Source organism: Myxine glutinosa, chromosome 2 (assembly GCF_964187855.1).
Source record: "Myxine glutinosa chromosome 2, kmMyxGlut1.1, whole genome shotgun sequence".
In the NCBI taxonomy this organism is placed as follows: domain Eukaryota; kingdom Metazoa; phylum Chordata; class Myxini; order Myxiniformes; family Myxinidae; genus Myxine; species Myxine glutinosa.
In genome coordinates, this window is record NC_136262.1 from 184334007 (window position 1) to 184357660 (window position 23654).

Here is a 23654-nt window from a genome sequence, read left to right on the forward strand (position 1 = left end):
TGGAAAAACCACTTTTCGCACTTGTGTTAGTGTTGAAAAACCACTTTTCGCACTTGTGTTAGTGTTGAAAAACCACTTTTCGCACTTGTGTTAGTGTTGAAAAACCACTTTTCGCACTTGTGTTGGTTCAGGAAACCACTTTTGCACTTGTATTAGTGTGGAAAAACCACTTTTCGCACTTGTGTTAGTGTTGAAAAACCACTTTTCGCACTTGTGTTGGTGCAGGAAACCACTTTTGCACTTGTGTTAGTGTTGAAAAACCACTTTTCGCACTTGTGCTAGTGTTGAAAAATCACTTTTCGCACTTGTGTTGGTGCAGGAAACCACTTTTGCACTTGTATTAGTGTGGAAAAACCACTTTTCGCACTTGTGTTAGTGTTGAAACCCACTTTTCGCACTTGTGTTAGTGTTGAAAAACCACTTTTCGCACTTGTGTTGGTGCAGGAAACCACTTTTGCACTTTTATTAGTGTGGAAAAAACACTTTTTGCACTTGTGATAGTGTTGAAAAACCACTTTTCGCACTTGTGTTAGTGTTGAAAAACCACTTTTCGCACTTGTGTTGGGGCAGGAAACCACTTTTGCACTTGTATTAGTGTGGAAAAACCACTTTTCGCACTTGGGTTAGTGTTGAAAAACCACTTTTCGCACTTGTGTTGGTGCAGGAAACCACTTTTGCACTTGTATTAGTGTGGAAAAAACACTTTTTGCACTTGTGATAGTGTTGAAAAACCACTTTTCACACTTGTGTTAGTGTTGAAAAACCACATTTCGCACTTGTGTTGGTGCAGGAAACCACTTTTGCACTTGTATTAGTGTGGAAAAACCACTTTTCGCACATGTGTTAGTGTTGAAAAACCACTTTTCGCATTTGTGTTATTGTTGAAAAACCACTTTTTGCACTTGTGTTGGTGCAGGAAACCACTTTTGCACTTGTATTAGTGTGGAAAAAACACTTTTTGCACTTGTGATAGTGTTGAAAAACCACTTTTCGCACTTGTGTTAGTGTTGAAAAACCACTTTTCGCACTTGTGTTGGTGCAGGAAACCACTTTTGCACTTGTATTAGTGTGGAAAAACCACTTTTCGCACTTGTGTTAGTGTTGAAAAACCACTTTTCGCACTTGTGTTAGTGTTGAAAAACCACTTTTCGCACTTGTGTTAGTGTTGAAAAACCACTTTTCGCACTTGTGTTGGTGCAGGAAACCACTTTTGCACTTGTAATAGTGTGGAAAAACCACTTATCGCACTTGTGTTAGTGTTGAAAAACCACTTTTCGCACTTGTGTTAGTGTTGAAAAAGCACTTTTCGCACTTGTGTTAGTGTTGAAAAACCACTTTTCGCACTTGTGTTAGTGTTGAAAAACCACTTTTCGCACTTGTGTTGGTGCAGGAAACCACTTTTGCACTTGTATTAGTGTGGAAAAACCACTTTTCGCACTTGTGTTAGTGTTGAAAAACCACTTTTCGCACTTGTGTTAGTGTTGAAAAACCACTTTTCGCACTTGTGTTGGTGCAGGAAACCACTTTTGCACTTGTATTAGTGGAAAAATCACTTTTTGCACTTGTTGTAGTGTTGAAAAAGCACTTTTCGCACTTGTGTTAGTGTTGAAAAACCACTTTTCGAACTTGTGTTGGTGCAGGAAACCACTTTTGCACTTGTATTAGTGTGGAAAAACCACTTTTCGCACTTGGGTTAGTGTTGAAAAACCACTTTTCGCACTTGTGTTGGTGCAGGAAACCACTTTTGCACTTGTATTAGTGTGGAAAAAACACTTTTTGCACTTGTGATAGTGTTGAAAAACCACTTTTCGCACTTGTGTTGGTGCAGGAAACCACTTTTGCACTTGTATTAGTGTGGAAAAACCACTTTTCGCACTTGTGTTAGTGTTGAAAAACCACTTTTCGCACTTGTGTTAGTGTTGAAAAACCACTTTTCGCACTTGTGTTGGTGCAGGAAACCACTTTTGCACTTGTATTAGTGTGGAAAAACCACTTTTTGCACTTGTGTTCGTGTTGAAAAACCACTTTTCGCACTTGTGTTAGTGTTGAAAAACCAGTTTTTGCACTTCTGTTGGTGCAGGAAACCACTTTTGCACTTGTATTAGTGTGGAAAAAACACTTTTTGCAATTGTGATAGTGTTGAAAAACCACATTTCGCACTTGTGTTAGTGTTGAAAAACCACTTTTCACACTTGTGTTGGTGCATGAAACCACTTTTGCCCTTGTATTAGTGTGGAAAAAACACTTTTCGCACTTGTGTTAGTGTTGAAAAACCACTTTTCTCACTTGTGTTAGTGTTGAAAAACTACTTTTCGCACTTGTGTTAGTGTTGAAAAACCACTTTTCGCACTTGTGTTAGTGTTGAAAAACCACTTTTCGCACTTGTGTTAGTGTTGAAAAACCACTTTTCGCACTTGTGTTAGTGTTGAAAAACCACTTTTCGCACTTGTGTTGGTGCAGGAAACCACTTTTGCACTTGTATTAGTGTGGAAAAAACACTTTTTGCACTTGTGATAGTGTTGAAAAACCACTTTTCGCACTTGTGTTAGTGTTGAAAAACCACTTTTCGAACTTGTGTTGGTGCAGGAAACCACTTTTGCACTTGTATTAGTGTGGAAAAACCACTTTTCGCACTTGTGTTAGTGTTGAAAAACCACTTTTCGCACTTGTGTTAGTGTTGAAAAAGCACTTTTCGCACTTGTGTTAGTGTTGAAAAACCACTTTTCGCACTTGTGTTGGTGCAGGAAACCACTTTTGCACTTGTATTAGTGTGGAAAAACCACTTTTCGCACTTGTGTTAGTGTTGAAAAACCACTTTTCGCACTTGTGTTAGTGTTGAAAAACCACTTTTCGCACTTGTGTTGGTGCAGGAAACCACTTTTGCACTTGTATTAGTGGAAAAATCACTTTTTGCACTTGTGGTAGTGTTGAAAAACCACTTTTCGCACTTGTGTTAGTGTTGAAAAACCACTTTTCGCACTTGTGTTGGTTCAGGAAACCACTTTTGCACTTGTATTAGTGTGGAAAAACCACTTTTCGCACTTGTGTTATTGTTGAAAAACAACTTTTCGCACTTGTGTTAGTGTTGAAAAACCACTTTTCGCACTTCTGTTGGTGCAGGAAACCACTTTTGCACTTGTGTTAGTGTTGAAAAACCACTTTTCGCACTTGTGCTAGTGTTGAAAAATCACTTTTCGCACTTGTGTTGGTGCAGGAAACCACTTTTGCACTTGTATTAGTGTGGAAAAACCACTTTTCGCACTTGTGTTAGTGTTGAAACCCACTTTTCGCACTTGTGTTAGTGTTGAAAAACCACTTTTCGCACTTGTGTTGGTGCAGGAAACCACTTTTGCACTTTTATTAGTGTGGAAAAAACACTTTTTGCACTTGTGATAGTGTTGAAAAACCACTTTTCGCACTTGTGTTAGTGTTGAAAAACCACTTTTCGCACTTGTGTTGGGGCAGGAAACCACTTTTGCACTTGTATTAGTGTGGAAAAACCACTTTTCGCACTTGGGTTAGTGTTGAAAAACCACTTTTCGCACTTGTGTTGGTGCAGGAAACCACTTTTGCACTTGTATTAGTGTGGAAAAAACACTTTTTGCACTTGTGATAGTGTTGAAAAACCACTTTTCACACTTGTGTTAGTGTTGAAAAACCACATTTCGCACTTGTGTTGGTGCAGGAAACCACTTTTGCACTTGTATTAGTGTGGAAAAACCACTTTTCGCACATGTGTTAGTGTTGAAAAACCACTTTTCGCATTTGTGTTATTGTTGAAAAACCACTTTTTGCACTTGTGTTGGTGCAGGAAACCACTTTTGCACTTGTATTAGTGTGGAAAAAACACTTTTTGCACTTGTGATAGTGTTGAAAAACCACTTTTCGCACTTTTGTTAGTGTTGAAAAACCACTTTTCGCACTTGTGTTGGTGCAGGAAACCACTTTTGCACTTGTATTAGTGTGGAAAAACCACTTTTCGCACTTGTGTTAGTGTTGAAAAACCACTTTTCGCACTTGTGTTAGTGTTGAAAAACCACTTTTCGCACTTGTGTTAGTGTTGAAAAACCACTTTTCGCACTTGTGTTGGTGCAGGAAACCACTTTGGCACTTGTAATAGTGTGGAAAAACCACTTATCGCACTTGTGTTAGTGTTGAAAAACCACTTTTCGCACTTGTGTTAGTGTTGAAAAAGCACTTTTCGCACTTGTGTTAGTGTTGAAAAACCACTTTTCGCACTTGTGTTAGTGTTGAAAAACCACTTTTCGCACTTTCACCCTGCCATCACCCTGCCATCACTTTCGCACTTGTGTTGGTGAAGGAAACCACTTTTGCACTTGTATTAGTGTGGAAAAACCACTTTTCGCACTTGTGTTATTGTTGAAAAACAACTTTTCGCACTTGTGTTAGTGTTGAAAAACCACTTTTCGCACTTGTGTTGGTGCAGGAAACCACTTTTGCACTTGTATTAGTGTGGAAAAAACACTTTTTGCACTTGTGATAGTGTTGAAAAACCACTTTTCGCACTTGTGTTAGTGTTGAAAAACCACTTTTCGCACTTGTGTTGGGGCAGGAAACCACTTTTGCACTTGTATTAGTGTGGAAAAACCACTTTTTGCACTTGTGTTAGTGTTGAAAAACCACTTTTCGCACTTGTGTTAGTGTTGAAAAAGCACTTTTTGCACTTGTGTTAGTGTTGAAAAACCACTTTTCGCACTTGTGTTAGTGTTGAAAAACCACTTTTCGCACTTGTGTTGGTGCAGGAAACCACTTTTGCACTTGTATTAGTGTGGAAAAACCACTTTTCGCACTTGTGTTAGTGTTGAAAAACCACTTTTCGCACTTGTGTTAGTGTTGAAAAACCACTTTCCGCACTTGTGTTGGTGCAGGAAACCACTTTTGCACTTGTATTAGTGTGGAAAAAACACTTTTTGCACTTGTGATAGTGTTGAAAAACCACTTTTCGCACTTGTGTTAGTGTTGAAAAACCACTTTTCGCACTTGTGTTGGGGCAGGAAACCACTTTTGCACTTGTATTAGTGTGGAAAAACCACTTTTCGCACTTGTGTTAGTGTTGAAAAACCACTTTTCGCACTTGTGTTAGTGTTGAAAAAGCACTTTTTGCACTTGTGTTAGTGTTGAAAAACCACTTTTCGCACTTGTGTTAGTGTTGAAAAACCACTTTTCGCACTTGTGTTGGTGCAGGAAACCACTTTTGCACTTGTATTAGTGTGGAAAAACCACTTTTCGCACTTGTGTTAGTGTTGAAAAACCACTTTTCGCACTTGTGTTAGTGTTGAAAAACCACTTTCCGCACTTGTGTTGGTGCAGGAAACCACTTTTGCACATGTATTAGTGGAAAAATCACTTTTTGCACTTGTGGTAGTGTTGAAAAACCACTTTTCGCACTTCTGTTAGTGTTGAAAAACCACTTTTCGCACTTGTGTTGGTGCAGGAAACCACTTTTGCACTTGTATTAGTGTGGAAAAACCACTTTTCGCACTTGTGTTATTGTTGAAAAACAACTTTTCGCACTTTGTGTTAGTGTTGAAAAACCACTTTTCGCACTTGTGTTGGTGCAGGAAACCACTTTTGCACTTGTATTAGTGTGGAAAAAACACTTTTTGCACTTGTGATAGTGTTGAAAAACCACTTTTCGCACTTGTGTTAGTGTTGAAAAACCACTTTTCGCACTTGTGTTGGGGCAGGAAACCACTTTTGCACTTGTATTAGGGTGGAAAAACCACTTTTCGCACTTGTGTTAGTGTTGAAAAACCACTTTTCGCACTTGTGTTAGTGTTGAAAAACCACTTTTCGCACTTGTGTTAGTGTTGAAAAACCACTTTTCGAACTTGTGTTGGTGCAGGAAACCACTTTTGCACTTGTATTAGTGTGGGAAAACCACTTTTCGCACTTGTGTTAGTGTTGAAAAACCACTTTTCGCACTTGTGTTAGTGTTGAAAAAGCACTTTTCGCACTTGTGTTAGTGTTGAAAAACCACTTTTCGCACTTGTGTTGGTGCAGGAAACCACTTTTGCACTTGTATTAGTGTGGAAAAACCACTTTTCGCACTTGTGTTATTGTTGAAAAACAACTTTTCGCACTTGTGTTAGTGTTGAAAAACCACTTTTCGCACTTGTGTTGGTGCAGGAAACCACTTTTGCACTTGTATTAGTGTGGAAAAACCACTTTTCGCACTTGTGTTAGTGTTGAAACCCACTTTTCGCACTTGTGTTAGTGTTGAAAAACCACTTTTCGCACTTGTGTTGGTGCAGGAAACCACTTTTGCACTTGTATTAGTGTGGAAAAAACACTTTTTGCACTTGTGATAGTGTTGAAAAACCACTTTTCGCACTTGTGTTAGTGTTGAAAAACCACTTTTCGCACTTGTGTTGGGGCAGGAAACCACTTTTGCACTTGTATTAGTGTGGAAAAACCACTTTTCGCACTTGGGTTAGTGTTGAAAAACCACTTTTCGCACTTGTGTTGGTGCAGGAAACCACTTTTGCACTTGTATTAGTGTGGAAAAAACACTTTTTGCACTTGTGATAGTGTTGAAAAACCACTTTTCGCACTTGTGTTAGTGTTGAAAAACCACATTTCGCACTTGTGTTGGTGCAGGAAACCACTTTTGCACTTGTATTAGTGTGGAAAAAACACTTTTTGCACTTGTGATAGTGTTGAAAAACCACTTTTCGCACTTGTGTTAGTGTTGAAAAACCACTTTTCGCACTTGTGTTGGTGCAGGAAACCACTTTTGCACTTGTATTAGTGTGGAAAAACCACTTTTCGCACTTGTGTTAGTGTTGAAAAACCACTTTTCGCACTTGTGTTAGTGTTGAAAAACCACTTTTCGCACTTGTGTTAGTGTTGAAAAACCACTTTTCGCACTTGTGTTGGTGCAGGAAACCACTTTTGCACTTGTATTAGTGTGGAAAAACCACTTTTTGCACTTGTGTTAGTGTTGAAAAACCACTTTTCGCACTTGTGTTAGTGTTGAAAAACCAGTATTTGCACTTCTGTTGGTGCAGGAAACCACTTTTGCACTTGTATTAGTGTGGAAAAAACACTTTTTGCAATTGTGATAGTGTTGAAAAACCACATTTCGCACTTGTGTTAGTGTTGAAAAACCACTTTTCACACTTGAGTTTGTGCAGGAAACCACTTTTGCCCTTGTATTAGTGTGGAAAAAACACTTTTCGCACTTGTGTTAGTGTTTAAAAACCACTTTTATCACTTGTGTTAGTGTTGAAAAACTACTTTTCGCACTTGTGTTAGTGTTGAAAAACCACTTTTCGCACTTGTGTTAGTGTTGAAAAACCACTTTTCGCACTTGTGTTGGTGCAGGAAACCACTTTTGCACTTGTATTAGTGTGGAAAAAACACTTTTTGCACTTGTGATAGTGTTGAAAAACCACTTTTCGCACTTGTGTTAGTGTTGAAAAACCACTTTTCGAACTTGTGTTGGTGCAGGAAACCACTTTTGCACTTGTAATAGTGTGGAAAAACCACTTATCGCACTTGTGTTAGTGTTGAAAAACCACTTTTTGCACTTGTGTTAGTGTTGAAAAAGCACTTTTCGCACTTGTGTTAGTGTTGAAAAACCACTTTTCGCACTTGTGTTAGTGTTGAAAAACCACTTTTCGCACTTGTGTTGGTGCAGGAAACCACTTTTGCACTTGTATTAGTGTGGAAAAACCACTTTTCGCACTTGTGTTAGTGTTGAAAAACCACTTTTCGCACTTGTGTTAGTGTTGAAAAACCACTTTTCGCACTTGTGTTGGTGCAGGAAACCACTTTTGCACTTGTATTAGTGGGAAAATCACTTTTTGCACTTGTTGTAGTGTTGAAAAAGCACTTTTCGCACTTGTGTTAGTGTTGAAAAACCACTTTTCGCACTTGTGTTGGTGCAGGAAACCACTTTTGCACTTGTATTAGTGTGGAAAAACCACTTTTCGCACTTGTGTTAGTGTTGAAAAACCACTTTTCGCACTTGTGTTGGTGCAGGAAACCACTTTTGCACTTGTATTAGTGTGGAAAAAACACTTTTTGCACTTGTGATAGTGTTGAAAAACCACTTTTCGCACTTGTGTTAGTGTTGAAAAACCACTTTTCGCACTTGTGTTGGGGCAGGAAACCACTTTTGCACTTGTATTAGTGTGGTAAAACCACTTTTCGCACTTGTGTTAGTGTTGAAAAACCACTTTTCGCACTTGTGTTAGTGTTGAAAAAGCACTTTTCGCACTTGTGTTAGTGTTGAAAAACCACTTTTCGCACTTGTGTTAGTGTTGAAAAACCACTTTTCGCACTTGTGTTGGTGCAGGAAACCACTTTTGCACTTGTATTAGTGTGGAAAAACCACTTTTCGCACTTGTGTTAGTGTTGAAAAACCACTTTTCGCACTTGTGTTAGTGTTGAAAAACCACTTTTCGCACTTGTGTTGGTGCAGGAAACCACTTTTGCACTTGTATTAGTGTGGAAAAACCACTTTTCGCACTTGTGTTATTGTTGAAAAACAACTTTTCGCACTTTGTGTTAGTGTTGAAAAACCACTTTTCGCACTTGTGTTGGTGCAAGAAACCACTTTTGCACTTGTATTAGTGTTGAAAAACCACTTTTCGCACTTGTGTTAGTGTTTAAAAACCACTTTTCGCACTTGTGTTGGTGCAGGAAACCACTTTTGCACTTGTATTAGTGTGGAAAAAACACTTTTTGCACTTGTGATAGTGTTGAAAAACCACTTTTTGCACTTGTGTTAGTGTTGAAAAACTACATTTCGCACTTGTGTTGGTGCAGGAAACCACTTTTGCCCTTGTATTAGTGTGGAAAAAACACTTTTCGCACTTGTGTTAGTGTTTAAAAACCACTTTTATCACTTGTGTTAGTGTTGAAAAACTACTTTTCGCACTTGTGTTAGTGTTGAAAAACCACTTTTCGCACTTGTGTTAGTGTTGAAAAACCACTTTTCGCACTTGTGTTGGTGCAGGAAACCACTTTTGCACTTGTATTAGTGTGGAAAAAACACTTTTTGCACTTGTGATAGTGTTGAAAAACCACTTTTCGCACTTGTGTTAGTGTTGAAAAACCACTTTTCGAACTTGTGTTGGTGCAGGAAACCACTTTTGCACTTGTAATAGTGTGGAAAAACCACTTATCGCACTTGTGTTAGTGTTGAAAGACCACTTTTCGCACTTGTGTTAGTGTTGAAAAAGCACTTTTCGCACTTGTGTTAGTGTTGAAAAACCACTTTTCGCACTTGTGTTAGTGTTGAAAAACCACTTTTCGCACTTGTGTTGGTGCAGGAAACCACTTTTGCACTTGTATTAGTGGAAAAATCACTTTTTGCACTTGTTGTAGTGTTGAAAAAGCACTTTTCGCACTTGTGTTAGTGTTGAAAAACCACTTTTCGCACTTGTGTTAGTGTTGAAAAACCAATTTTTCGCACTTGTGTTGGTGCAGGAAACCACTTTTGCACTTGTATTAGTGGAAAAATCACTTTTTGCACTTGTTGTAGTGTTGAAAAAGCACTTTTCGCACTTGTGTTAGTGTTGAAAAACCACTTTTCGCACTTGTTTTAGTGTTGAAAAACCACTTTTGCACTTGTATTAGTGTGGAAAAACCACTTTTCGCACTTGTGTTATTGTTGAAAAACAACTTTTCGCACTTGTGTTAGTGTTGAAAAACCACTTTTCGCACTTGTGTTGGTGCAGGAAACCACTTTTGCACTTGTATTAGTGTGGAAAAAACACTTTTTGCACTTGTGATAGTGTTGAAAAACCACTTTTCGCACTTGTGTTAGTGTTGAAAAACCACTTTTCGCACTTGTGTTGGGGCAGGAAACCACTTTTGCACTTGTATTAGTGTGGAAAAACCACTTTTCGCACTTGTGTTAGTGTTGAAAAACCACTTTTCGCACTTGTGTTAGTGTTGAAAAACCACTTTTCGCACTTGTGTTGGTGCAGGAAACCACTTTTGCACTTGTATTAGTGGAAAAATCACTTTTTGCACTTGTTGTAGTGTTGAAAAAGCACTTTTCGCACTTGTGTTAGTGTTGAAAAACCACTTTTCGCACTTGTTTTAGTGTTGAAAAACCACTTTTGCACTTGTATTAGTGTGGAAAAACCACTTTTCGCACTTGTGTTATTGTTGAAAAACAACTTTTCGCACTTGTGTTAGTGTTGAAAAACCACTTTTCGCACTTGTGTTGGTGCAGGAAACCACTTTTGCACTTGTATTAGTGTGGAAAAAACACTTTTTGCACTTGTGATAGTGTTGAAAAACCACTTTTCGCACTTGTGTTAGTGTTGAAAAACCACTTTTCGCACTTGTGTTGGTGCAGGAAACCACTTTTGCACTTGTATTAGTGTGGAAAAACCACTTTTCGCACTTGTGTTAGTGTTGAAAAACCACTTTTCGCACTTGTGTTAGTGTTGAAAAACCACTTTTCGCACTTGTGTTGGTGCAGGAAACCACTTTTGCACTTGTATTAGTGGAAAAATCACTTTTTGCACTTGTTGTAGTGTTGAAAAAGCACTTTTCGCACTTGTGTTAGTGTTGAAAAACCACTTTTCGCACTTGTGTTGGTGCAGGAAACCACTTTTGCACTTGTATTAGTGTGGAAAAACCACTTTTCGCACTTGTGTTATTGTTGAAAAACAACTTTTCGCACTTGTGTTAGTGTTGAAAAACCACTTTTCGCACTTGTGTTGGTGCAGGAAACCACTTTTGCACTTGTATTAGTGTGGAAAAAACACTTTTTGCACTTGTGATAGTGTTGAAAAACCACTTTTCGCACTTGTGTTAGTGTTGAAAAACCACTTTTCGCACTTGTGTTGGGGCAGGAAACCACTTTTGCACTTGTATTAGTGTGGAAAAACCACTTTTCGCACTTGTGTTAGTGTTGAAAAACCACTTTTCGCACTTGTGTTGGTGCAGGAAACCACTTTTGCACTTGTATTAGTGTGGAAAAACCACTTTTCGCACTTGTGTTAGTGTTGAAAAACCACTTTTCGCACTTGTGTTAGTGTTGAAAAACCACTTTTCGCACTTGTGTTGGTGCAGGAAACCACTTTTGCACTTGTATTAGTGTGGAAAAACCACTTTTCGCACTTGTGTTATTGTTGAAAAACAACTTTTCGCACTTGTGTTGGTGCAGGAAACCACTTTTGCACTTGTATTAGTGTTGAAAAACCACTTTTCGCACTTGTGTTAGTGTTTAAAAACCACTTTTCGCACTTGTGTTGGTGCAGGAAACCACTTTTGCACTTGTATTAGTGTGGAAAAAACACTTTTTGCACTTGTGATAGTGTTGAAAAACCACTTTTTGCACTTGTGTTAGTGTTGAAAAACTACATTTCGCACTTGTGTTGGTGCAGGAAACCACTTTTGCCCTTGTATTAGTGTGGAAAAAACACTTTTCGCACTTGTGTTAGTGTTTAAAAACCACTTTTATCACTTGTGTTAGTGTTGAAAAACTACTTTTCGCACTTGTGTTAGTGTTGAAAAACCACTTTTCGCACTTGTGTTAGTGTTGAAAAACCACTTTTCGCACTTGTGTTGGTGCAGGAAACCACTTTTGCACTTGTATTAGTGTGGAAAAAACACTTTTTGCACTTGTGATAGTGTTGAAAAACCACTTTTCGCACTTGTGTTAGTGTTGAAAAACCACTTTTCGAACTTGTGTTGGTGCAGGAAACCACTTTTGCACTTGTAATAGTGTGGAAAAACCACTTATCGCACTTGTGTTAGTGTTGAAAGACCACTTTTCGCACTTGTGTTAGTGTTGAAAAAGCACTTTTCGCACTTGTGTTAGTGTTGAAAAACCACTTTTCGCACTTGTGTTAGTGTTGAAAAACCACTTTTCGCACTTGTGTTGGTGCAGGAAACCACTTTTGCACTTGTATTAGTGTGGAAAAACCACTTTTCGCACTTGTGTTAGTGTTGAAAAACCACTTTTCGCACTTGTGTTAGTGTTGAAAAACCACTTTTCGCACTTGTGTTGGTGCAGGAAACCACTTTTGCACTTGTATTAGTGGAAAAATCACTTTTTACACTTGTTGTAGTGTTGAAAAAGCACTTTTCGCACTTGTGTTAGTGTTGAAAAACCACTTTTCGCACTTGTTTTAGTGTTGAAAAACCACTTTTGCACTTGTATTAGTGTGGAAAAACCACTTTTCGCACTTGTGTTATTGTTGAAAAACAACTTTTCGCACTTGTGTTAGTGTTGAAAAACCACTTTTCGCACTTGTGTTGGTGCAGGAAACCACTTTTGCACTTGTATTAGTGTGGAAAAAACACTTTTTGCACTTGTGATAGTGTTGAAAAACCACTTTTCGCACTTGTGTTAGTGTTGAAAAACCACTTTTCGCACTTGTGTTGGGGCAGGGAACCACTTTTGCACTTGTATTAGTGTGGAAAAACCACTTTTCGCACTTGTGTTAGTGTTGAAAAACCACTTTTCGCACTTGTGTTAGTGTTGAAAAACCACTTTTCGCACTTGTGTTGGTGCAGGAAACCACTTTTGCACTTGTATTAGTGGAAAAATCACTTTTTGCACTTGTTGTAGTGTTGAAAAAGCACTTTTCACACTTGTGTTAGTGTTGAAAAACCACTTTTCGCACTTGTTTTAGTGTTGAAAAACCACTTTTGCACTTGTATTAGTGTGGAAAAACCACTTTTCGCACTTGTGTTATTGTTGAAAAACAACTTTTCGCACTTGTGTTAGTGTTGAAAAACCACTTTTCGCACTTGTGTTGGTGCAGGAAACCACTTTTGCACTTGTATTAGTGTGGAAAAAACACTTTTTGCACTTGTGATAGTGTTGAAAAACAACTTTTCGCACTTGTGTTAGTGTTGAAAAACCACTTTTCGCACTTGTGTTGGTGCAGGAAACCACTTTTGCACTTGTATTAGTGTGGAAAAACCACTTTTCGCACTTGTGTTAGTGTTGAAAAACCACTTTTCGCACTTGTGTTGGTGCAGGAAACCACTTTTGCACTTGTATTAGTGGAAAAATCACTTTTTGCACTTGTTGTAGTGTTGAAAAAGCACTTTTCGCACTTGTGTTAGTGTTGAAAAACCACTTTTCGCACTTGTGTTGGTGCAGGAAACCACTTTTGCACTTGTATTAGTGTGGAAAAACCACTTTTCGCACTTGTGTTATTGTTGAAAAACAACTTTTCGCACTTGTGTTAGTGTTGAAAAACCACTTTTCGCACTTGTGTTGGTGCAGGAAACCACTTTTGCACTTGTATTAGTGTGGAAAAAACACTTTTTGCACTTGTGATAGTGTTGAAAAACCACTTTTCGCACTTGTGTTAGTGTTGAAAAACCACTTTTCGCACTTGTGTTGGGGCAGGAAACCACTTTTGCACTTGTATTAGTGTGGAAAAACCACTTTTCGCACTTGTGTTAGTGTTGAAAAACCACTTTTCGCACTTGTGTTAGTGTTGAAAAACCACTTTTCGCACTTGTGTTGGTGCAGGAAACCACTTTTGCACTTGTATTAGTGTGGAAAAACCACTTTTCGCACTTGTGTTAGTGTTGAAAAACCACTTTTCGCACTTGTGTTAGTGTTGAAAAACCACTTTTCGCACTTGTGTTGGTGCAGGAAACCACTTTTGCACTTGTATTAGTGTGGAAAAACCACTTTTCGCACTTGTGTTATTGTTGAAAAACAACTTTTCGCACTTGTGTTGGTGCAGGAAACCACTTTTGCACTTGTATTAGTGTTGAAAAACCACTTTTCGCACTTGTGTTAGTGTTTAAAAACCACTTTTCGCACTTGTGTTGGTGCAGGAAACCACTTTTGCACTTGTATTAGTGTGGAAAAACACTTTTTGCACTTGTGATAGTGTTGAAAAACCACTTTTTGCACTTGTGTTAGTGTTGAAAAACTACATTTCGCACTTGTGTTGGTGCAGGAAACCACTTTTGCCCTTGTATTAGTGTGGAAAAAACACTTTTCGCACTTGTGTTAGTGTTTAAAAACCACTTTTATCACTTGTGTTAGTGTTGAAAAACTACTTTTCGCACTTGTGTTAGTGTTGAAAAACCACTTTTCGCACTTGTGTTAGTGTTGAAAAACCACTTTTCGCACTTGTGTTGGTGCAGGAAACCACTTTTGCACTTGTATTAGTGTGGAAAAAACACTTTTTGCACTTGTGATAGTGTTGAAAAACCACTTTTCGCACTTGTGTTAGTGTTGAAAAACCACTTTTCGAACTTGTGTTGGTGCAGGAAACCACTTTTGCACTTGTAATAGTGTGGAAAAACCACTTATCGCACTTGTGTTAGTGTTGAAAGACCACTTTTCGCACTTGTGTTAGTGTTGAAAAAGCACTTTTCGCACTTGTGTTAGTGTTGAAAAACCACTTTTCGCACTTGTGTTAGTGTTGAAAAACCACTTTTCGCACTTGTGTTGGTGCAGGAAACCACTTTTGCACTTGTATTAGTGTGGAAAAACCACTTTTCGCACTTGTGTTAGTGTTGAAAAACCACTTTTCGCACTTGTGTTAGTGTTGAAAAACCACTTTTCGCACTTGTGTTGGTGCAGGAAACCACTTTTGCACTTGTATTAGTGGAAAAATCACTTTTTGCACTTGTTGTAGTGTTGAAAAAGCACTTTTCGCACTTGTGTTAGTGTTGAAAAACCACTTTTCGCACTTGTTTTAGTGTTGAAAAACCACTTTTGCACTTGTATTAGTGTGGAAAAACCACTTTTTGCACTTGTGTTATTGTTGAAAAACAACTTTTCGCACTTGTGTTAGTGTTGAAAAACCACTTTTCGCACTTGTGTTAGTGTTGAAAAACCACTTTTCGCACTTGTGTTGGTGCAGGAAACCACTTTTGCACTTGTATTAGTGTGGAAAAAACACTTTTTGCACTTGTGATAGTGTTGAAAAACCACTTTTCGCACTTGTGTTAGTGTTGAAAAACCACTTTTCGCACTTGTGTTGGGGCAGGAAACCACTTTTGCACTTGTATTAGTGTGGAAAAACCACTTTTCGCACTTGTGTTAGTGTTGAAAAACCACTTTTCGCACTTGTGTTAGTGTTGAAAAAGCACTTTTCGCACTTGTGTTAGTGTTGAAAAACCACTTTTCGCACTTGTGTTAGTGTTGAAAAACCACTTTTCGCACTTGTGTTGGTGCAGGAAACCACTTTTGCACTTGTATTAGTGTGGAAAAACCACTTTTCGCACTTGTGTTAGTGTTGAAAAACCACTTTTCGCACTTGTGTTAGTGTTGAAAAACCACTTTTCGCACTTGTGTTGGTGCAGGAAACCACTTTTGCACTTGTATTAGTGGAAAAATCACTTTTTGCACTTGTGGTAGTGTTGAAAAACCACTTTTCGCACTTGTGTTAGTGTTGAAAAACCACTTTTCGCACTTGTGTTGGTGCAGGAAACCACTTTTGCACTTGTATTAGTGTGGAAAAAACACTTTTTGCAATTGTGATAGTGTTGAAAAACCACATTTCGCACTTGTGTTAGTGTTGAAAAACCACTTTTCACACTTGTGTTGGTGCAGAAAACCACTTTTGCACTTGTATTAGTGTGGAAAAAACCACTTTTCGCACTTGTGTTAGTGTTGAAAAACCACTTTTCGCACTTGTGTTAGTGTTGAAAAACCACTTTTCGCACTTGTGTTGGTGCAGGAAACCACTTTTGCACTTGTATTAGTGTGGAAAAAACACTTTTTGCACTTGTGATAGTGTTGAAAAACCACTTTTCGCACTTGTGTTAGTGTTAAAAAACCACTTTTCGCACTTGTGTTGGTGGAGGAAACCACTTTTGCACTTGTATTAGTGTGGAAAAAACACTTTTTGCACTTGTGATAGTGTTGAAAAACCACTTTTCGCACTTGTGTTAGTGTTTAAAAAACCACTTTTCGCACTGGTGTTGGTGAAGGAAATCACTTTTTGCACTTGTGATAGTGTTGAAAAACCACTTTTCGCACTTGTGTTAATGTTGAAAACCCACTTTTCGCACATGTGTTAGTGAAGGAAACCACTTTTCGCACTTGTGTTGTTGCAGGAAACCACTTTTGCACTTGTATGTGTGGAAAAATCACTTTTTGCACTTGTGATAGTGTTGAAAAACCACTTTTCGCACTTGTGTTGGTGCAGGAAACCACTTTTGCACTTGTATTAGTGTGGGAAAACCACTTTTCGCACTTGTGTTAGTGTTGAAAAACCACTTTTCGCACTGGTGTTGGTGAAGGAAACCACTTTTCGCACTTGTGTTAGTGTTGAAAACCCACTTTCGCACATGTGTTAGTGAAGGAAACCACTTTTCGCACTTGTGTTGGTGCAGGAAACCACTTTTGCACTTGTATTAGTGTGGAAAAAACACTTTTTGCAATTGTGATAGTGTTGAAAAACCACATTTCGCACTTGTGTTAGTGTTGAAAAACCACTTTTCACACTTGTGTTGGTGCAGAAAACCACTTTTGCACTTGTATTAGTGTGGAAAAAACCACTTTTCGCACTTGTGTTAGTGTTGAAAAAACACTTTTCGCACTTGTGTTAGTGTTGAAAAACCACTTTTCGCACTTGTGTTGGTGCAGGAAACCACTTTTGCACTTGTATTAGTGTGGAAAAAACACTTTTTGCACTTGTGATAGTGTTGAAAAACCACTTTTCGCACTTGTGTTGGTGGAGGAAACCACTTTTGCACTTGTATTAGTGTGGAAAAAACACTTTTTGCACTTGTGATAGTGTTGAAAAACCACTTTTCGCACTTGTGTTAGTGTTAAAAAAAACCACTTTTCGCACTGGTGTTGGTGAAGGAAACCACTTTTCGCACTTGTGTTAGTGTTGAAAAACCACTTTTCGCACTTGTGTTAATGTTGAAAACCCACTTTTCGCACATGTGTTAGTGAAGGAAACCACTTTTCGCACTTGTGTTGTTGCAGGAAACCACTTTTGCACTTGTATGTGTGGAAAAATCACTTTTTGCACTTGTGATAGTGTTGAAAAACCACTTTTCGCACTTGTGTTGGTGCAGGAAACCACTTTTGCACTTGTATTAGTGTGGGAAAACCACTTTTCGCACTTGTGTTAGTGTTGAAAAACCACTTTTCACACTTGCGTTGGTGCAGGAAACCACTTTTGCACTTGTATTAGTGTGGAAAAAACACTTTTTGCACTTGTGATAGTGTTGAAAAACCACTTTTCGCACTTGTGTTAGTGTTAAAAAACCACTTTTGCACTTGTATTAGTGTGGAAAAAACACTTTTTGCACTTGTGATAGTGTTGAAAAATCACTTTTTGCACTTGTGATAGTGTTGAAAAACCACTTTTCGCACTTGTGTTGGTGCAGGAAACCACTTTTGCACTTGTATTAGTGCAGGAAACCACTTTTGCACTTGTATTAGTGTGGGAAAACCACTTTTCGCACTTGTGTTAGTGTTGAAAAACCACTTTTCGCACTGGTGTTGGTGAAGGAAACCACTTTTCGCACTTGTGTTAGTGTTGAAAACCCACTTTCGCACATGTGTTAGTGAAGGAAACCACTTTTCGCACTTGTGTTGGTGCAGGAAACCACTTTTGCACTTGTATTAGTATTCCATATTAGTATTAGTATTCCAACTCAACTTTACATACAAATCACCTCATTTCCAATGCATTTGCACAAAACACCCCCCATGCCCCATACTCTTCAAACACAAGAAGGTTCCCCATGTTTACATGATAAGCATGTTCGAGCTTTATACGTGCTGACACCATCCCTATGAAACAAAAAAGTGCATTTTAATTTTTCCACTACCTAATCTGGCTTTTTTGGTTTTATAAATTGCAAGCTTAGCAATTCCAAGCAAAAAATTCAAAAGCAAAATCACAGAGTTTTTCCGAGTATTACATGCAAGTCTGTAAACAAAGATTGGAACAGAAAAAACAATTTTGAATTTACAAAAGATTCGGCTCAGATACAGAAACAGATATGACAATCTCTTGCACTCAATAAACGCATGATACAAATGTTCAACATTACCACAAAAAGGACATAAATTAGACACAGCAGGGTTAAACTTCTGAACTAACACCTGTGTGGCCAGGTCGTGATGGACCAGTCTCCAATTTAGGTCTCCTGTACGTCCGACAGTAGGACACCTGTACATTTCATCCCAATTTGGAGTGAGAAATGCTCCTGCAGGTAAAAACTCTTTCCACTTGTTCCTTAAGGGTGCTGCACAGCCCGGTAAGCACACCTCTCGACAAATTCTGTACATTGCCCTTTTCCCCATGATGTGGAACACACCGGATTCTTCGCTGTCAGAGGAAAACACACCATGTTGTTCCTGGGCAGTGACTGAGAGTTCAGGGAAGGTTAAATGAAAATCTACTTCTTCATTTACCCCATTCCACCCAATATTTAAATCTAAAAAAGTCTGGGATACAATCTTTATGACCCTGCTCACTATTCTAATTGAACGCAAGCCAATTTTTCCAGAAACAGCGCTGGCAGACAACCATCGCTTCAAGGATAGCTCCATAAGATCTCGCACTTTATTAATCCCATTGTTCGTAAAATGTTCCATAAAAGCTCGGCTGGTAGATATTTCAGCGAATAGTGAGTTTTGGAACAATGGCTCATGCACAAACCTCCTGGGATCATAAGAGATCTCCAACCGCTGCACTCCTAGAGCTTGCCAGGCATTCAGGAGAGACCGATGAAATGCAGGGGAGCCGAGCTCTATCGACCTGCTTCAAGCCCATAAGGAAAAGTTCCCGGTCATAGTCCATTCCGCCTACTTGCCTGAGCAAGGTATTCGTGAGAAGACGCCAGGGCACAACCTCGCTGTACAGCAGACGTTTTATTGTCATTAGCCGAAAAGCCATTACTCGACTAGGGATGTGCACCAGGTTTTGACCACCTGAATTACGTGGTCTGCACAACACATCTGGCTTAAGCCAGTGGTGGCCTCCCCAGAAAAAGTCAACTAGACCCCTCTGAATGTTGGTGATCAGAGCTTGAGGAGGCTGGAGTGCTATGATCTTATGCCATACGATTGGAAGCACCAGGTTGTTTATTATCGTTACCCATGCCTTAAGTGACAAGATATGGAGCATCCCTTTCCACTTTGATAGTTTCTGCTTAATGTTATCTGGGAAACCATCCCAGTTTTTCTTCATATAGCTTGTAGTTCTCAAATGGATGCCTAAGTATTTAAACCCATCCGTTTTCCATAACATTCCTCGTGGAAGAGTTGGGGGAACCGTATGTGAAGCCTGTGACACAGATAGGGTATCTGGGTACAGAGAAAGAGCTACGCTCTTGTTCCAATTTACTCTTGCTGATGAAGCAAGTTCAAATTTGGCAAAACACCGGGATAGCTCAAAAACATCTCCCTGGTTTTTAACCACAACACACAGGTCGTCTGCATATGCTGACGTAACAATTTTGGAATTGTTTGAAAAGGACAAACCAGATAAGGTGGTACGAAGGAGAGCCAGTAAGGGTTCGATGGACAGTGTGTACAACATGCCTGACAGTGGACAGCCCTGACGGATGCCGCACTGAAAGGGGAAAGGACGACACAGACTGTTATTTACTTTTAGCAGGCATGACACATTGTTATATAAAAGTTTTATGCAAGAAATACATTTTTCTCCAAATCCTGCTTTTGTAAGAACTGCAAACAAAAATGAGTGATCCACACTGTCAAAAGCTTTCTCCTGATCAAGGAGTAATAACCAAAAAGCGTGTGATGCAGTTTGACCGATAGTAATCAAGTCTCTAACCAAGAAAATACTGTCATACATGGATCGTTCAGGTATGCAATACGTTTGGCCATTCCCAACTAAGAAAGAGATGACCTTTTTAAGATGCATTGCAAGCATTTTTGACACAATCTTATAGTCAGTATTTAACAATGACACAGGCCACCAGTTTGCAATCTGCTGCAAATCCCCTTTCTTGGGAAGAAGGCATAAGACAGCTCTGCTGCAGCTCAGGCGCAATTCCCCCTGATTTAGGCTCTCGTGAAAAATCTCAATTAAAGCAGGACCCAGAACATTCCAAAAAACTTCGTAAAATTCAGCAGGAAGTCCGTCAATTCCGGGGGCCTTGCCGTCTTCGAGTTGTTTCACTGCTGTTGTGAGCTCCTCCAGAGAAATGTCACATTCCAGTTGGAGTTGCTGCTCTTCAGAAAGAGATGGGAGAAGTTCAATCATTTCATTTGCCGTCGTTTATCCACCGTTCTTGGAGTAAACAAGTTTGAGTAAAACTCTTGCAGTGAATGTTTAATGTCACTCTGGCAAGTCAGAACACCGTCGGAAGAGCGTAGACTCTGAATCTGCCGAGAAGTGTTGGCAGCCTTCTGCATTTTGAAGAAATCTTTGTTTAGAGTCTCAAGGTGTATTCTGCTCATCCGCAGGTGAATCATTGCTCCAGCCGCACGCTCTTTGACCAGTTCAGCCAGCAGGGTCATTTTTTTCGATCAGCTGCTGATATTGGTCACTTCCCCAAGATGTTCCAGCTTCTTGTTCATACTTAAGTACATCTGCTTTTAGAGCACTTATCAAACCAGACGTATTACTGGTGGCATACGAGCAATATTGTTGGCAGAAAATCCGAATTTGTGACTTAGTACAGTCCCACCACTGTCGCATATTGACATAAGAACACTTTTTCTTTTCTCATCCTTCCCATACCAGTCTGAAGGCATTTTTAAAATGTTCATCTTGTAGCAATTTCACATTGAAATTTCAGTGTACACTCTTACAGCAATGATAGGGTAACATACAATCCATTGCAATCATATGGTGATCAGAAAAGCCAGATGGAGTTATACATGTTCTCTTAATCAGATTCACCATTCCTTGGTTCACGTACAATCTGTCCAGTCGACCCATGGTTAACTGTTTTTTTGCACAGCACACCAATTTATATTGACGGGTGTTTGGATTTTGTAATCGCCATACATCTCTAAGTTTGTATTTTTTCACAAGTTGTGCCAAGGACTTTGCACTGGGTGGATGTGGCTCAGGAGTGTTCCTGTCCAGTCGAGGGTTGAGTGTGCAATTATAGTCCCCCCCCCCCCACCCCCCCCCCCCCCCCATACAAATTAAACAAGTCAAATCAACAGTGCTTAAACAATCCGCTAATTTTGGAAGAAATAGAGCCCTTTCAGCGCTGTCACTGGGGTAATACACATTAATAATGCTAACCTTTTGATTGCTGCTAATAAAATCCACCACCATCAAGAAACCCCTACAAAGCTCTCTATAGTGAATCTCAGATGGTTGAAGGCGAGGATGCAAGATTATTGCCACCCCCGCTTTAGCTTCTTCAACCACACTGGAAAAAACATGGCACCCTTTAAACATTCTGTGCCACTCGTCTTCACAAGATTGGTTGATGTGTGTCTCTTGTAACATGAAAATATCAATCTTTTCTTTCTCAAATAGTTGTAACACCTCCAGACGCCGCATACAGCTGCGGCCTCCGTTTATGTTGAGAGACGTTACCTTCATTTATTCTTTATTAATTTTCCTCCTCTTGGAGTTCTTTTCCTGCCTTAGTGGCACACTTCCTCAACCGCTGAAATTGAGGTTCTGAGATCCCAACTTGCTGGGATTCACGAATCATGTTTCTAGTAGTTTTTAGAAAAGTATGTAGGTTTGGGAAATAATCCTGAATTCTGACATTCCTTTTCCTGAAGGATTCATCGAGGAATTTTTTAACTTCATCTTCTGTAACTACAGTGTCCCGATCCTCATCCTCTTGGGCACAAAACCCACTACCTGCCCGGGGTAGAGTAGGGTTCATCAAAATCAAACGCATCATCTCTGTCATTCTCTTCCTGCTGCAAACTTATTTCTGAGGCACAAATCTCCCCAGGATCAGAAACATGGATATCGTTTTCACTCCTGGTTAGCTGTTCATCATCACATGCAGCTTCCTTCTTATCATCCCTTTTGTTTTGTTCGAAACGTACAGGTTTCCTCTGAGGGGCTGTCCGACTTATCTGTTCTGTCATTACGCCCGGCCATCCCTGCATCCACCTCTGTGACCATTACATTAATGTCATGTAAGACATCAGGGTTATCAATATCACTTGTGTCCTCCTGAGAGGTGCGAGGATTCTCGATGTCTATATCACACTCAGAACCCTCAAACAGTTCGGCAAGTGGTGCAAACGAATTGTAGATTTAAACCCGGTTCCGGTTCAGTTTGCAATCCCAAACAGGGATTCTCTACACAAGCTCCATCTTGCAAGCTCGGCGACACATTTGACACAACCAGTACCTTACTTTGCACTGTGCTTGCATCCTTCACAACGAGACATGAACATTTGTCCTTTTTTACGAGCCACTGTTACAAACCTTTCCATATTGTCATCCGTACAGTCCTGCACAGTAGGAGAGGGATCAACCACTTTTGTCACACCAGCAGGTAGGGAGGAGTGGTCTACTGTTTCCTGTTCACCCATTGGTTGTGGGGAGGGGTCTACCATTCCACGTATCTCAGTAGGTGAGGGGGTGGGGGAGGGATAAACTGTTTCCCGATCACCATTCGGTCGTGGGGAGGAGTCTACAACATCATCCGCCCCATTCGGTGGGGAGGGAGGAGAATCTGCAATCACCTGGTCTCGATTTTCTAATGATCTCACCAACCCGGGACAGGAACCCTTTACGTGTCCGTAAGCTCCACACCCATAACACGTCATGATGTCCGTGGAGGCATACATTCTATAAGTATGGCCATTAATCTTTGCATGCAAAACTACATTGAGCTTTTGCACATTTTCGGGCAATATCATGTATACGACCCTTTTAAAAGTCATCACGTGTCGAAATTCACCCCTTGCCGAGTGTATCGGCACCATTGTCACTTTTGATACGATCGTACCGAACTTGCTCAATTGAGCACACAAGTCCTCACCTTTAACAAAGGGAGGGACATTAGACACAGTGACCCTCACCGCAGGTGTATCTGATGGGGAAACCACCAGAAACAGGTCGGGTTCTATGAAAAGGCCTTGCTCCACAACAGAGTTCACCATGTGCACCTCCCGACACGAACACAACAACCTTCTTGTTCATTTGAGAGGCTGCACGGATATTATGTGAGCCGACGCTCTTTTCCGATTGCTAGAAGCACTTGCTCCATCTTTACCTCACTTGGAGGGTCACACACCAGCCCATGCTTGCGAGTGAGCGACTCGTACATGCTATTCCTCAAACAATCGTTTGCCATAGCGAACGTAAATTAAATAAATAAAAGGTGAGAAATCAACAAAACGATACCAACCACAAGCAACACCGGCAAGTGGAGGTAAAACCAAAACTAATGGACTCGGTCCAAGAACCGTTTAGAGCAGCGAAACCGCTGCCTGAACTAGAAAAACACGGCAAAATGGAGGCCAGGCCTCAAACCCGGAGGTTCGAAAAAAAAGTCAACCGAACACCACCTACCGTGTGCGCTCTCTCCCTCTCTTTTGTCTCAACAATGAAAGGACCCACAGGGGAAACTTTACAAGCATAAACAAGGACACAAGGGAGGGAAATGGGGGATAGGAAAACCAACCAACACGATAGAGGACTCACAGCTAAACATGCACAGCCACCATAATGCCACACCCTCGCACGAGTCACCAACGACCAGCACGGGAGAGAGAGGGAGAGAGAGAGAGGGAGAGAGGGGGA

General features: G+C 40.0%; 1 protein-coding gene across 1 annotated transcript in view; it reads right to left on the reverse strand.

Moving 5' to 3' along the window:
* LOC144890985 (uncharacterized) overlaps positions 1-23654 on the reverse strand; it is a 532245-nt gene that overhangs the window by 268419 nt on the left and 240172 nt on the right. The window lies entirely within an intron of this gene.